Here is a 15,308-nt window from a genome sequence, read left to right as displayed (position 1 = left end):
CCAGCCCGGCCTGCTGAATTACAGCTGTATTCTCAGCCAGACACCTCACAGTTGCTCTGAAATATATCAAACCAACGTGGAGGCCATGCAAATGACGTGCTATGTTTCATCGCTCCTCTGGGACTTACTGCCACTCACTTCTCCCAAACCTCCTCTTATTTCAGCCACTCAGCGCCGCATTCGCAGCAGGTTGACAGTGTCGGAGGTGTTATCTGACTGTTATTACTCCACATTGTTTGAATATGTAGCCCAGCTCCATCATAGGGCTTCAAAAGGTGGCAGCAAGAACTGCTTCAATGAGGCGAAACCATTGACTGCATAAGAGAACTGGACTGAGTGGCCCCTCCCCTCTGGTGTTCCAAACAGGAAGTACCTGCTGGTCCCAAAATGCCAAAGTCCCACAGACTACTATAGAGAAATAAACAGTATTTGGGTTGTCAGAATAAGCATTCTCTTTTAACATGTTCTTAATAATACTCTTTTTTTATTTTTTCAGAGAAATCACTTTCTCTAGTTTTTCCTCTGCCCCCGGCTCACACTCTGGAGCGAACTGCGACCAAAAAAAAGGTTAAAGAGATTCCTTAAAAAGAAATTTTGTTCATATTCAATTTCTAAGGTAACAATGATTGAAAATGGATTTTTTTAACCAAAACTTTTAACCTTGTGTGCTTTTTACCTACTCAATACAAACAAAAACCAAATATCTTTTTTTTTCGAGAAAGATTTTAAATGTCTAACGCGTGCTTCATTTGCATTCAGTTTTAAAAACGTACAAACTATAGTTTTTTATAGCTACATTGAGAAAAGACATTTTCAGGGAGGAGACAATAGAAAAACTTACAATATTCAAATATATTTGTTTACAGGCGTCGAAAAACTAAGTTCTGACCTTTCAGGAGAACAAGCATGACTCCTGATCGTGTTTCAATAAAGTACAGGGTAACATGAATAATGGACACAAACAAAAGCACAGCAACACTAAAGTTGTTTCACCCAAAAGGCGTCATTAACATCTCAAATGCAAATGAGCATCACACCTCCTGAGCAAACAACTTCCTCATCCACCTTAGAGTAAAGTGACATAGAAAGGGTTCTCTGACCGTGCAGCCATCCCATGGAAAGCCCAAAAGCAGTGGGAATATTTGGAGGCTTTTCTTTTCTGTGAAGCCAGAAAGAATGAACAAAAACCAGGATCTGGGCTAAATGAACTGGCAAATAATTTGTTGGTTCTGTAAAGCCGATATGGAGATTTTAAGACGGAGACCATCGGTCTTGATTTTGACATCTGCCACTTAAGAGGGGATAAAGTGGGGCTTTAAATTCAGCAACGAGATGCCTTTATTTTTAAGCTGATTCCCTGAAAGAGGAGAAGGACGGAAACGAAGGGAGACTTGAGATAAAAGATGAACAGATTATGCAGAGTGGCCGTGGCTGCTTTGGCCGCCGCTGGAACTGCTTCCAGCAGATGTCACGACGCATAAGGCCGTTCCTAGAAAGTTCCAACTGCGGCTCCTTGCTGTAAGCATTTGTTCTGCGAGCTCCCAGCTGAGCACACAACCAAATCTCCTGCTTCGCCGTGGATTTGTAAGTCATCAGTCAGAGCGTGGAGTACCCTAGCGGCACATGAAGAGATGGCGATGGCAGATGATGCTGGAGGTGCCACATGTGGAGGGACCCGAAAGCCAGCCTACGAGCGGAAGAGGGTGCATCCGAGCTTATTTGGGTCGCGCCGCTGCTGGGCTGAGGCCCGTCTCTTCAGGCACATACCTAGAACCCATGCGTGGCAAGCGTGCATGTGGTCTGAGTTAAACTTCATCCACTGTCTGTTCTCCAGCTGTGGGTGTTTCCTGCGCTGAGCTAAGCTAGACCTCCTCCTCTCTTTTTCTTTTTTCTTTTTTCCATGGCGGTGTTGATTAGCCGCCCGGCGGCTGTGCTGCCTGGCAGGAAAAGGCATTTCAGCAACGCATTTGTTCTGGACTTCGTCTGTGGAGAGACGTGTGTCTGGTCCACAGACTGGACCTCAAGAGTGTAGGCAAAAAAATTTGAAAACTGAAGTGCTAAAAAATATAATTTCTCAAATACTTGTCTGGAAATACACCAAATTAAATTCCCTTTTGGCAGTTTTGGCAATCGTGATGGTTCAAAACATGAACAGAGATGTTTTGAACAAGACTTAAATTCCGGTCAAATCCCAAAGGAGGAAGGATATTTAAATTCCTTCAGTTTTCTGGAGGCTTGAGAACCATGTATTTTCCTAAGACACACAATGAAAAAAAAAACCTTTCCTTTCTTGCCAGCCTTAAAGCGCTGAGCACTGCCTCCAGATAGATATGAGTTTACAGAAATCCGGCATGCGGTGGAGGGTATGTTCACACTCGACTGGCCCCTTTACCCAGTTTCCCTGCTCCACCTGTAAATCAAAAAAGATCTGTTTGCTCTGCAGGAGAAACGGAGGCGACGCCACAGCTGATGTGCACTGCAAACAAACCCCCAAACCCGCTGTGCACACAAACGCACACACAGACGCGGGGCTGGGGCTTTACCACAGTGGCGCCGGGGCAGGCATGGCAGCAGCGGCAGCTACTAATTAAGCATGGATGCAGGGCTGAGCAGTGTTGGTGGGAGCTGGAGCTGCGGGGCTGAGAAGAATAGGGCGACAGGTCTGGAGCTGTGTGTTTGCGTACTACCGGCCCCGGGGCTGTAGGGTAAAGCCCCACTTCCACTCTTGCTGACTAAGACTCAACACAGTCTGGCTGTAATCCTACAGGCATTGCTGGGAGGTGCAGACGGAAGAGTAATTTGCTTCTTCTCCGGCTCTGTTACTAAGTCTGTGTGTTTCTTTCAGTTTTACTTCCACTTTTCGCTCCTTCGCCACCCACCTTGTCGTTTACCCGGCCCCCCGTCACCCCCTCATCTCCTCCACAGTCTTTGCGCTTCAAAACAAACTTTATCGACAGCAGACGGGCCTGTAAGGCAGAGGTGATCGTGAATGATCAGTTCTTTGATGGTTCACTCCTGTTAAGTCACCAAACTGGATCGTCTTGTTCCACCACTTCAAGCGAATCAAACTCGTCAGACAACTTGAGGAGTTTTGACCTGAACTCTATGAGGATGTTCAACACATGAAGGGCAAACTGCTGAAACACTGAGTTTGTCTCACTGATCTCACATCTTTTAAAAGTACAAAGCATAGCTTTATATATCTTTGCATCAGCTACAGTGTCTATAGGAAACCACACTGAAGTTTCACAACAGCTAACCACACAAACACGCATGAGGAAGACGTGTGACAAAGCGAGAGGCTTGGCCAGGGCCTTGGTCTGTCAGAGCACCAGCTAATCCCATTGTTGTTGCATCTCCACTATAACTGCTGAGCTCAAAGTCAAACTCTTGTGCTTGTGTCAGTCACGCTGTTCCACGTGAAAAGGCCTAAAACAACTCAAGTAAAGGCCTCCGTTGAATCTGAAGAGCTTTTGTCACGCGTGCCTCTTTGAAACCACAAATAAGTTGAACCGAACGTTTACTCAGAACTAGGGGTGTTGTTTTTTTGTACACATACTTATTTTAACTGATTATCTTGCAAGAAATACAAAGAATCCTGGAAAACTTCACCTGCACTGTTCAGGACCAGGCATTTCTCTCTGTGTCACACTGGTTCCATTTTTGCATCCATTGAAGGTCAATGAATCGAATCGTCAAAATGAACCTATGAATCGAATTGTTCCAATGAATCGTTACAGACCTACTCTGGACTGATTCCTAAAGAAAATTTCCTTCCAACCACAACTTGAAGAGCACTGGACTTTTTATTGCTGGCTGCATAAACCAACAGTCATTCTGGTTTATGTCTAATCATTTTTTATAACATGGAAATCTTAGATCCCATCTTGTTGTTTTCAGTCTGATAATTTGGAAAAGAGAGAACAACCTAGATTGTTCAAACATCTATAGATTCTGGTGCCTAAACAAATGTTCCTTTCTACTCTGTACTTTGTCAATCATGCAAATCCTTAAAAGAATTTGTGACTAAGCATAAAAAGACATAAAGGTTGGAGGCTGTATTTTACGGTGGCCCTGAAGTGCAAAGCATTCAACAAATCACTCGATACAAAAACATTTTTAAGATCACAACAACAATTAAAAAAAAAAAAAAAAAAGTTAAAAAGCAGTATTACATTTAGAAAACAAAAAAAAATTTCAGAAACCAAAACTTAAAAAAAAAAATTAAAAAAAGAAAAAAAAATTCAGAAAACAAAATTAATTTCCAGGAAAAAAAAGAAATATTAAAAAATGAAAACATTTCAGAAAACAAAATTAATTTACAGAAAAAAAAATGAAATATTAAAAAATGAAAAACATTTCAGAAAAAAAATGAAATATTAAAAAATGAAAAACATTTCAGAACACAGAATGAATTTCCAGAAAACAAAATGAAATCTTCAAAAATGAAAAACATTTCCAAACCGGAAGAGGCAGGTACTATGGGACAACGCTGATTGGATGATGATTTTTGTCAATCAGTTGAACTGAAAAGTATTTTAAATGAAGCGATGCCGGATTTTATCGTCCAAACAACAATGTACTATAATAATCCACGTATTTCCCATTTATATATCAAATAAAAATTGCAGCAAACTGTTAATGAACTTTTAAATTGTTTTTTTAATATTTCGCCCCTGACACACGATCACCCGGAAGTAGTTTGTGAGCACTTTTACTTTGAACGCTGTGCGCTAATTTCTACGGCTGCGAGGTTCACGCTGTCAATCATCTTCAGGTAAGAATCAAGTCTGTGATCTTTTCTTTTGTCAGTCATGTCTCTAAGGATGTTAATTTTAGGATGTTAATTAAAGTGCTGCTTTGAAAAGATAATTTCTTTTTATCTTGCGCATGCGCAAAAGGAACCCGATGAGACGAACCGTTTTCACATGATAGCCGTTCCCGTTTTCGGTGACAACATGAGAGAAAAAGCTCCGAGCCAGCCTGATTCTGTGATTTATACAGTAATTACAGTAATTATATGGCATCAGTGTTGCTAAAAATCGACTTTAAGACTGAAATCAGTAAACAAGTTCTTATGGGAAATAATATTAAAGTGCATTGTATATTTTTGAACCATGCATGTACATATACTGACACTTAAAAATAAAATTTAAAAGTTTATAAAATACTTAATTGAATTAACATGTGATATTTCTGCAGGTGAAGTTTCTCAAAGCGAAGTTCCAGAAAGGTTTGTGCTGCAGAAGAACAGATGAGCTCTACATGGGAATACAAAAAGACTAAAGTCATTCATATCATTGTGCAGTGTACAGGCAAGTCACCATGATTTATGTGCAATGTAATCAATAAATATTATTTAACCTTAATATCTAATTTTTTTTTTAAAATTGCAGGTCCTTTAAAAAACGTCTTTAACCTGCTGCATAAGCCTGATTAGTTGTAAATGATGCAGTGGGGAGTGAAAAACGAAGCACAATTCCTGGCTTTAGCGTCGGGCTGATGATCTGGAAATCACATCTATGAGGAATCGCATCAAACACTTGTACAACTCCAAACAACTTAATGTTCCTTTAAGCAAAACTCCAGTTTAAAATGTTCATATTAGACTTGCTTCATTTAGGAGTTTTTCCATGTTTACCATTTTAGGTTTTAAAGCTTTATTAACAAAGATGATGTTTGATTTTCAAAGCTGTTGTTTATAAATGTTTCTTTGTCAATGAAAAAACTGAATGCTGACGTGAGGATTGTAATAATGGATATAAAAATAAACAAATTTGTTTCATAGCAATGCAGTATATTTATTGAAAACTTAACATGAATACGTTATTCAGTAACAGAAACAAAGAAACGGTTGTGGATTTTCCTTTATGGGCTTCTTCATGCAGTCAATCAAATGTTACGTTTACAATCAGCATTTACTCAGCGTACCTGTCAGTCACATTTATTAGAGGAAAAAATGCATCTGGGAAAGTCTGTTTGTGCTTAACAACTATATCAAAAAGAGTCATGTCAGGAAAGTTTTGTCCACATTGCTGCTCAGCATCACATCCAGAGGTATGCACAGGTAAGGGGACGCCACTTCCTGCTCGTGCATGCTTGCAGCTTCCTCTGCACTGGACTCCAGCTCCATTGAAATCCCTGACAGAAATAAATTAATAAATTAAAAATCCCTGACAGAAAAACATCAGCTGCCGTTCATCTTTCATTCAGGAAAAAGTTGAGTTCATCAAAATGAGGAGAAAATGGGTTAAACCAGAAATTCATTAGGGAGGGGTCAAAACACCAAACTCAGAATAAAATACATTATTTCAGTCTTATAAAAATACATTCTAAAACAATTTGGTATTCCTCCTCTGCCTGAAAGACTAAAATGGTTTTTTTTAAAGTTTTTTTTTACCATACAGACTTTGCCACCTTTAGTTACACACCTGTACATGTCTGATGATGTGCACATCCAGTCATTTACTGTCATGTTTCTGTGCACTGACACACTCTAAAGTCACAGATCTTAATAGTGTGAATAAGAAGCATTCATAAATGTTATTCTGAGACACAAACTGCTGCAGTTTACCTGACAGCTTTGCTTATTTATGCGGCTGGTACACCTGTCTGAGAATCCTGCCCACGTGACCCCCTCTCCAGCTGATGAGGTAACCTGTCATTAACGTATGACTGAAGGATCTTGGATCTGTCTGTAAACACCCACCTAGAAATCACGTTTAACGCTACATTTATTAGATCAAACAAATGTGCCTCCATACCTTATCTGTGGATGGCGGGACTGCATTTCCTGATGTGCGCCGTCTTTAACACCCGTTTCTTCGCAACTGCTGCTTCAGACAGAATCCTCCCACAGAAATTTCGAAACATTTGTAAACCTGGTTGGTGTTGACATTTCTGCGTGCGTTCTGTCATCACATCCGCTAAATATTCAAAGATTAAAGTTTAAGTTAACGTTTTATCGTCCTTTCCTTTCATTGTTTACCTGCGGAACGGACGTCAGCCACACAAACTACTTCCGGGTGACCGTTCTGCTTCATACGAAATATTCAAAAAATAATTTAAGCCTTCATTATCTGTTTGCTGCATTTTTGATTTAATATATAAATGGGAAATACGTGGATTATTATGGTATATTGTTGTTTGGACGATTTGTAGTTCAAATGATTGACAATCATCATCCAATCAGCGTTGTCCCATAGTACCTGCTTCTTCCGGTTTGGAAATGTTTTTCATTTTTGAAGATTTCGTTTTGTTTTCTGGAAATTCATTCTGTGTTCTGAAATGTTTTTCATTTTTTAATATTTCATTTTTTTTCTGAAATGTTTTTCATTTTTTAATATTTCATTTTTTCTGAAATGTTTTTCATTTTTTAATATTTCATTTTTTTTCTGAAATGTTTTTCATTTTTTAATATTTCATTTTTTTCTGAAATGTTTTCATTTTTTAATATTTCTTTTTTTTTCGGGAAATTAATTTTGTTTTCTGAAATGTTTTCATTTTTTAATATTTCTTTTTTTTTCTGGAAATGAATTTTGTTTTCTGAAATGTTTTTTTCTTTTTTTTTCTTTTTTCTTTTTTATGTTTTGGTTTCTGAAATTTTGTTTTGTTTTTCTAAAATGTAATACTGCTTTTTAAATAGTTGCTGTGATCTTAAAAATGTTTTTGTATCGAGTGATTTGTTGAATGGTTTGCACTTCAGGGCCACCGTAGTATTTGCTCACCATCCTGCAGTTCGAGTCTTTGCCTTTCCTTTCCAAGATTCACACTTTTCAGTAAACAGAGCACACACTTTACTCACTCTGTGCTTGGTGTTTACTGTCCAAACAGGAGCCCATCACTTGCTGTGTGTGTGTGTGTGTGTGTATACCTGGATGTTTATCTTGACACAACAATGGACGAGGCGGTGAAAACGGCCGAACACTACAAGCCCTGACATGTGGACGCTGCTTACTCTTCTTCTCTTTTGCAAATTTGACCTCATTTCCATAAATACTATAAAAAAAAGTCCTACTGTGGTCACAACAGCGAGTTTAAAGAGCTCTCACAAAGAGCAGAGAAGGTGGCAGCTCAGCGTCACATTTCCGGGAGGGTGTTGGTGTGCAAAGATTGCACCAATGTTGGAGCACGCAGCCTGAGGCTGCATCACATGTTAATTACACCGAGCGGCTCAGGTCTATGCAACTGCATCCAGGCTTGTTAATTAAACTGTTTCAGAGTCGTTCAAATTTACACGTTCATCTGGCAGCGGCACGTTAAAAATACCACCAAGAGCTCGCAGGTTCCTGAAAGCAGGTAATGAATGTAGCTCTCCTTTAGAGCACCGCTCCTTAATTATAATTATGACGTTTTTAGCCAAAAAACCTTTGTAATTTTCTACAAGAACATTTCTGAAGAGCGTCAGGAGTTCAATGGAAATTTGTGGGAGCAATAGCCTGGAGCAACCCCGCCCCCCTTCCTCTCCCCCATTGCTGAGAGCCCTCCGTTTAAACATTCTCCTGTTAGCTTACAGGGAGCTTGTGGTCCGCCTAGCGTATTTTCTACATCACAAATAAGCTTTTTCCCCCCCCATGGAGTTTTTTTCATCTGCTGCTGATTCACAACAACTTGAATAAAGAAATACTCACAAATGCCATTTTAAGCTTAATTGTCCTTATACATGTCCTCCATCATGAGAAAAAATGGCTCAAGAACACGTTAAAAACACGGAAAACATGATTTCACTATATTCAAGGAATATAGTGACGTGATCTAATAATCAAATTAAAGATTTTTAACTAACACATCAGCGTTTCAATATTTGTGAGTCAGTCTTGAGTAAAGACCAATGAGGTGATCTTGAACCATGCTTCTCTATGGGAAGCATCTTTACCACGATTCACTCCTCGGGTATCACCTCTACATTCTGCAGACAGAAACAGTCCTGCGTGTCCAGCTGAGCAGCATTTGTCAGTCTGTGTGCGTGTGTGTCCGTGTGTGCGTGTTCATGATCCGGGCCTCCAGCCAACCAACAGTTGGGCTCCATGTCTCGTGTGGGCCCACCGCTGAGGCCAACATTCATATGGCTCCTGCGACTGGACCCAAACTGATGCACAAATAAAGCAGCGTTCCTGAAATGGAAGCGATTCTACATCGACGTCTGTTTCCTCGCAGGGATCCTTCATCATCTCACAGCATTATTTCTGTAACTAACACCTGTGAGGTGAGACCTGCAGGGATTTGCCAAAGTCTGTTTGGTTGAAAACAATCTTTATTTCCAACGAATAAGAATTCTCTACAAACAGGGAGAATAATTGAGATGATGAAAATGCGTTACAGAAGCTCCACGCCGTTTTCATCAGAAAGGCTGATCAGCGAGAGGCCCGCGCCGTGCCCATACGCTCTCTGGCCATACGCCAGGCCTGCTCCAGCAGAGCAAAAATAAAGAAAGGGAGGCTGTTGGCCGCGTGCACCGATGTGTGTGTGAGGGGCTAAACATTCCCCTGGCAGGATCCCCGGGACCCGGTGGAGGGCAGGGTTCAGCCGCTGAAGGAGAGGCTGCGTGCCCGGCAGTCAATTAGCGGCTTGCATTTACACAACAAATGGAGCTCCCACCGTTTTCCTAGCCCTCAAACACACACACACACACACACACACATACACACACCACTCGTGAGCGTACCCACTCGGCGCTCATCAGCACACGCCAACGCAAGGTCCTGGGGAAGAGAGGGGAGGGAGAGGCAGAGTAAAAGAGACAGCAAGATGCCAGTTATCTGCTGGAGTGGTACTCCACAACGACTAACTCACCGGCTGGATGAGAAACCAGAGAAACCGTCAGGGCAAAGCAGCCGAATCCGCACGCAGGCCTGCAGCTTTTATGCAGGAAGGGATCATTAAAAATCCTCCAAACAGAAGCTTTCTGAACATACATTTAATCCATTTAGAATAACACAAAGAAGAAAAGAATGTTAGCCTTCCAAACCTGTAAATGTTAGTAGAAACACGATTTACTTTCTATACAATTTGGTCCAAACCTCGAGTTTTGGGTCACGGTTTGATTTCGGCTTGATTTGTGTTTTACAAAACAAACATTTTCCGGAAAAAATAAAAAAAAATAAAACATTTTTTATTGGCTAACAAGCAAGAAACAAAGAGGACAAACCTTTCAGTTGGCCTTTCCTAAGCCTGGAGAAATACCTGAACCAATCACTGAACAGGAAGACTCCTCTGTTTATTTGGACTCTTTTTAAACCTTCAAAGAAAACCACAAATTGCATCTGAGGTGCTTCAAAGTATTGTGATATACTTCTGCTACACAATCTTACATTTTTTTGGGCACAAAACCACAGCAGTCACATACTCTAAAATACTTAAAGGAAACCTTCTATAAATCACAAAAATACAATTTCTGAGTGTATGATGCAAAGAATGCATCAACAATAACCTTATTAAAGCACTTTTAAACCAAAACAACCAATCATCTACTGCAAAGTGTGATAGATTTGCTCCACTTACAAACTAGTTTGAGTTTTTATATAGTTTTAAATACGCAAGACTGTCTGAGAACAGTAAATGTTTCACAAATATTATTCAACTTTTGAAGCTCTTGCAGCAAACCATAAGTGGTTTTATCAAAAGGAATTCTTCGACGTGAGTGAGTACAGCGGCCTTCTTAACCGCGATAACGTTTGAGAAAAGCATATATTCGAGAACTTTAGTCCAAGTTCTCTTCTCCATCTATTGGTCAGGTGGGTTTATGATCTTGGTTACAGCTGCCACTGAAAAGTCCCACGAAACCATAAACACCATCTGTAGCCATGACAACTCACCCAAGAAATGTGATATTTATTAAGCAGTCAGGAGTCATTGGTTCCTACAAATGATACTGTTCATGAACACTGGAAAGATGTTTCTATAGCCTCTTCAGTCCAGACCTGCTGCCGCAGATCCAGGTGGAGGTTCTGAGACCTGTCAGCTGTGAATCCCCTGTAATCTTGCTGCTTGCACAGAAACAGATCTTGTCATAATCTTTCAAAAACTGATCATGTGGACCAATCGGCAGCAGCATCAAATCCAGCAGCAGGTGAAGGGGATAACGCCGCTCACCCTGTTGCTGTGCAATCTTTTAAGCAAAAAAAGAACAAAAGGAAATCAGCAGACCAGACTCTCCTTTGCAAATGTGATGAGATCACCTCCCAAAGAAAAGCCCTTTTCAAAGCAGAGCAACAACCATCCAAAAGAAACAACAACAACTTAAAGCTCTACTGATACCAGGATCTGATGAAAACCAGGAGAAGCACGTCCCACCTAGAGCCTCAAAGGAGTCCCGGGCGTCGTCTTTGGGTAAAAAACCAAACTCCAAATGATCTTAGATCAGTGCGATTGTGGATACAAAAAAAAAAAAAACCTCAACACAATGAGCGGTAACGAACAAGTTCAGTTCTTTTCCACTGGTCATGTGCAAACCACATGTGCGGCGGCCGCCACACGCACCCTCATGCAGGCCGTCTGTCTGAAACGCCGAAAGGAAGTCAAACAAACATGTGATGTCACAACGCCACAATCAGCCACCTTTAGGCAGGGTCACATCCACAAAAACTGCTTTAAAGCTCACACAGCGTTTACAATATCCATAAATATTATGGGGTCAACAAACTTTATCTGAACCATCTTAAGGTCACACAGCGACAGAAACCATATGACTCTGCTCAAGCCACACTTTCAGTTTCTCTTTACAATTTACCTATGAGTTTGACACGATAAGTAATGTCCAAAGACGCACAAAAAATCTGAAATGCAGGATTCAGCATCGCTGTGACCCTAAAGAGGAAACAGCAGGGAGGGAGGGAGGGAATTTAGAAATACTAAATGAGCTTCATTTCTATAGACGGTAGCAACACCGTCAGGGAACCAAAGTGCTTCAACACAACAAAAATTCCCACAAAGCATAAAATTATTTAAACAAATTAGTAAAGCATAAATAGGGGAGTAAAGAATACTTGAAAAAATAACAATAAAGTGTCATCGGAATGTCTCCTCAGTGTTTTTATGACTTTTGCACATCCGGCAGAAGTTCGTTTGAAGACTTTAAAACTCTGAAATGAATGCAAACATTCAAATCTTAAAATGAGCCCATTTTGCTGCAGTGATTTAAAAAGATGTGACAGATGTATGTGATGGAACGATTCAATGACAATTATGAGGTGGAAAGCAGCAAAATTAAATTATTTTTTAAAAAATCTGTGTAAACATCCTATTTTAAAATAAAATAAAAGTTAAAGACAACTTAAAAAACATTTTTAACATTTGTCGTTCTTAAAACAATCCATTTGGAACAGAAATCTAAAATTAGAAAGAGTATCTGTCAGGTCTTTACTGCAAACTCCTTCCATGAATTTATCTTAAAGTCAAGGCCCAGAGGTGTTATAGGAAGAGGTGACCTACGCCATAAAGCAGTCAAAGACCCTCCCCTCGCCCTTTCTTCATCGCCATGCCTTTCCTCTCCCTCCAGCTGAGCTCTGAAAGGGCCTTCAAATCACTCGGCCTCAGCCCTTTGATTGGTTGACCTCTCCGCATGATTAAACAGACGTTTTCATCACATCCTCTAAAAAGGGCAGGAAAAAAAATGCAGAAGAGGATCTCTGCACGCTGACGATGAAACATCCAAATCAGAAGAGGGGTAAACGGAAATCCACAAACGATGCAGGTCGGTGTGAAGAAGGTAAGCAGAATACATGAGAGCCGACCACAACCGTCCAGCACACTGACTCAAAAGCTCAACGTCGGAAACGGACAAGTTAGCAACAGAAACGCTACAGCAAATCTGAAATCCTTTAAAACCTTTTTCTGGCCACAGACCGGTTGAGTGTCAAACTATATTTTCACGTACCGCCCTGTCTGTGCCTGAAGTGAGCATCATTTTTGTTTCTAGCTTCCCCTAACTTTTGAGGGTAAAGTTTAACTTTTAAGGTGTGACAAATAAATAAAAAACTAAAAGAGAAAAAAATGGTCACTAAAATCTTTTTTCTTCAACTTTATTAGCAGCATCCTTTTAATATTAGACAGCTGGTTGCTAAATATTCTGCATTTTTATTATGGCCTGTTGGAACAACTGTCCCAATAAATCCACATTAAGGAGTAGACTCTACTGGTTTTTGTCTGTTAAATGCAGCTTTCTTTTATTTTGAAATCACAGGCGCTTCCTCTGTGTCCTTACTGACTTTTTTCCTGCCAAAAGAAACTATCCAAATCCATGTGTTGTTTATTACCTTTGCTAGATTGGGGGATTTGATTTAACGTTCAGAGCAGTTGCTTTAAGAAAGTAGCGGATCGATCTTTGACTGAGCGACTTGATAGGCGTCAAGTGTGAGGCAGATGTGGCGGGGAGAATCCAGGAGTTTTTCAAAGTAAAACTTCCTTTAGAATCAGATTGTGAAAGAAAGTGTGTGTGTGGGGGGGGGGGGGGGGGGGGGGGGGTAGGTTATGTTACCATTTACCATTTAAATCAGTGGTCCCCGACTCCCCCAGGTTAATGGGGGGGGGGGGGGGGGACCACTGATTTAAATGATAAAAATGGCAATTTGAGTCAGTTTGCCTCTATGGTTTCATTTGACTGGTTCCATGGAGAAAAGAACAATAAAGTTGCTAGATTTCTACAATTCTTCTGAGTAATGCAACAGGTGGTCACAACTGCCGTGTTTTCCATGAAGTCGGAGCTCAAAGGCACTTCAACAGCAACAAACAGAACCAAAGTGTTGGTTAAACGGAAAAGCAGATATCAGCTTGCACTGCTTTGACCAGCAGAAGCGACCAAAGTTCCACCTAACACTGAAAGCAAAACTCTTCTTTAATAAAGTCACCGCCCCCTCAAAACATCTGTTTGGCTTTAAAATGAAGAAAAGAGTGAATCTGGTGTGGCATGGTGGCACAGCAGCTGTTCGGAGCTGCAGTGGGGTTTTAATTACATTTTGATCAGCCTCCCTCCGTTCTGTCATTCCTCTTTCTGCACACTCCCGGTCCCCCCCCCCCCCCCCCCCCCGCTCTAGCATCCAAGAGTTTTTCCTCTAAAACATCATCTATTATTCTAAGGTGTGAGCTGCTTTTTCTTTTCTGCAGAAGAAAACGCTGCCAAGTCCCCTCCTTTGCTTCTTGGCTGTGTCTCTCTTTTTTCTCCCCTCAGCTGTTTCTGGCAGCATTTTGTTTCGATTCCTTCCATCCCGCCCTTTCACAAATCTAAACACTCAAAGCTTTTATGTCGAGGCAGCTACAAACAGACAGGGAGATGGGCTACTTCTGACTTTGCAGCACATTTTCCTGTCATCTGGATGGAATCAAACGTTTCAAATCAGGGAGATCCGTCCGTAGCACTAAATCCTCTCCTCAAATGTCTAAGTTGGCATATTTTAACGGGACATTTGAAACTTTTTCTCCACTCGTGTTAAAGTTCCTTTGCCACATGTGTCAGAGAACAGGCAGAGGGGTGCGTCAGGAACTGTGTTGACCTTAAGACCAACGATAAAGCTCTGAGCCGATCAAGCAGGACGGCCGCATTCCTTCACATCCACTGGAAACCAAGGAAACGTATCGTGGTGAATCAGACGAAGAAGGAAAGCGGGGGCAGCTCCTCCGCACTCACACCACTTTGCAAAAACAAGTTACACAAGTTAAACACACCCCAATTCATCTGGAACGCGGAACATTCTTTCGGGTTTGCAGATTGCGTCACGTCCAGAGAACAAAATAAAAAAAACTCCTCCCACCCTGCTCCTCCTCACCTGAGCCAGCAGCTGACCTCCACGACAGCTCCTGGCAGGGGAGAGAAGAGGTTGGGGCAGAGGTCACTGAAAACAACTGCAGCCATCATGGGACTGCGGCCTGCAACGTACACCCACGCCCCCTCCCCTCCTCCACCAGGCAGGAGCAGATTACCCCAGGCTGGGCAAAAAGCAACAAGAGACCCAAGCAATAAAACCTCCACAACCCCACCACACCTTCAAAGTAGGGATCAGTCTAACCTCTGACCCCCCACGTCCCATCCTTTTTACCCCCTCCTCTTCTTTTCTGGCTTCAGAACAGACCACACCCCTTTTCCCCCCCAGAGTCCACCATTGTCTGGACTGGAGCCCGCCCTACCCAGCTCTGCTTCTCAGCAGGAGGCAGGGGAGGGAGGTGCGACTTAAAGGCAGCTCCAGGATTTATTCTGTTCCTGCATGGAGGTGACCCGGGTCTGCTAGAGGTATTAGCAGAGGTTCTGCACAACTGGGCTTTGCCCTAACAAGCTGCATCAGGCAGGAAGGCTGAGGGGAGGTCGGCTTTTACGGTCA

General features: G+C 41.5%; 1 protein-coding gene and 1 long non-coding RNA gene across 5 annotated transcripts in view; one reads left to right on the top strand and one right to left on the bottom strand.

Annotated features, from left to right (window-relative positions):
- The window catches only part of LOC101175150 (plexin-A1), a 186,880-nt gene that overhangs the window by 163,514 nt on the left and 8,058 nt on the right, over window positions 1-15,308 (bottom strand). The gene's annotated exons all lie outside the window — the stretch shown is intronic.
- LOC144992224 (uncharacterized) lies at window positions 4,691-5,535 on the top strand. Its single transcript, XR_013656105.1, has 3 exons — window positions 4,691-4,777; window positions 5,203-5,315; window positions 5,397-5,535. It is a non-coding gene; the product is annotated as an uncharacterized LOC144992224 (long non-coding RNA).

Source organism: Oryzias latipes, chromosome 5 (assembly GCF_053564925.1).
Source record: "Oryzias latipes strain Hd-rR chromosome 5, Olatipes_Hd-rR_3.1".
Taxonomy (NCBI): domain Eukaryota; kingdom Metazoa; phylum Chordata; class Actinopteri; order Beloniformes; family Adrianichthyidae; genus Oryzias; species Oryzias latipes.
This window is presented reverse-complemented; position numbering and strand designations above follow the sequence as displayed.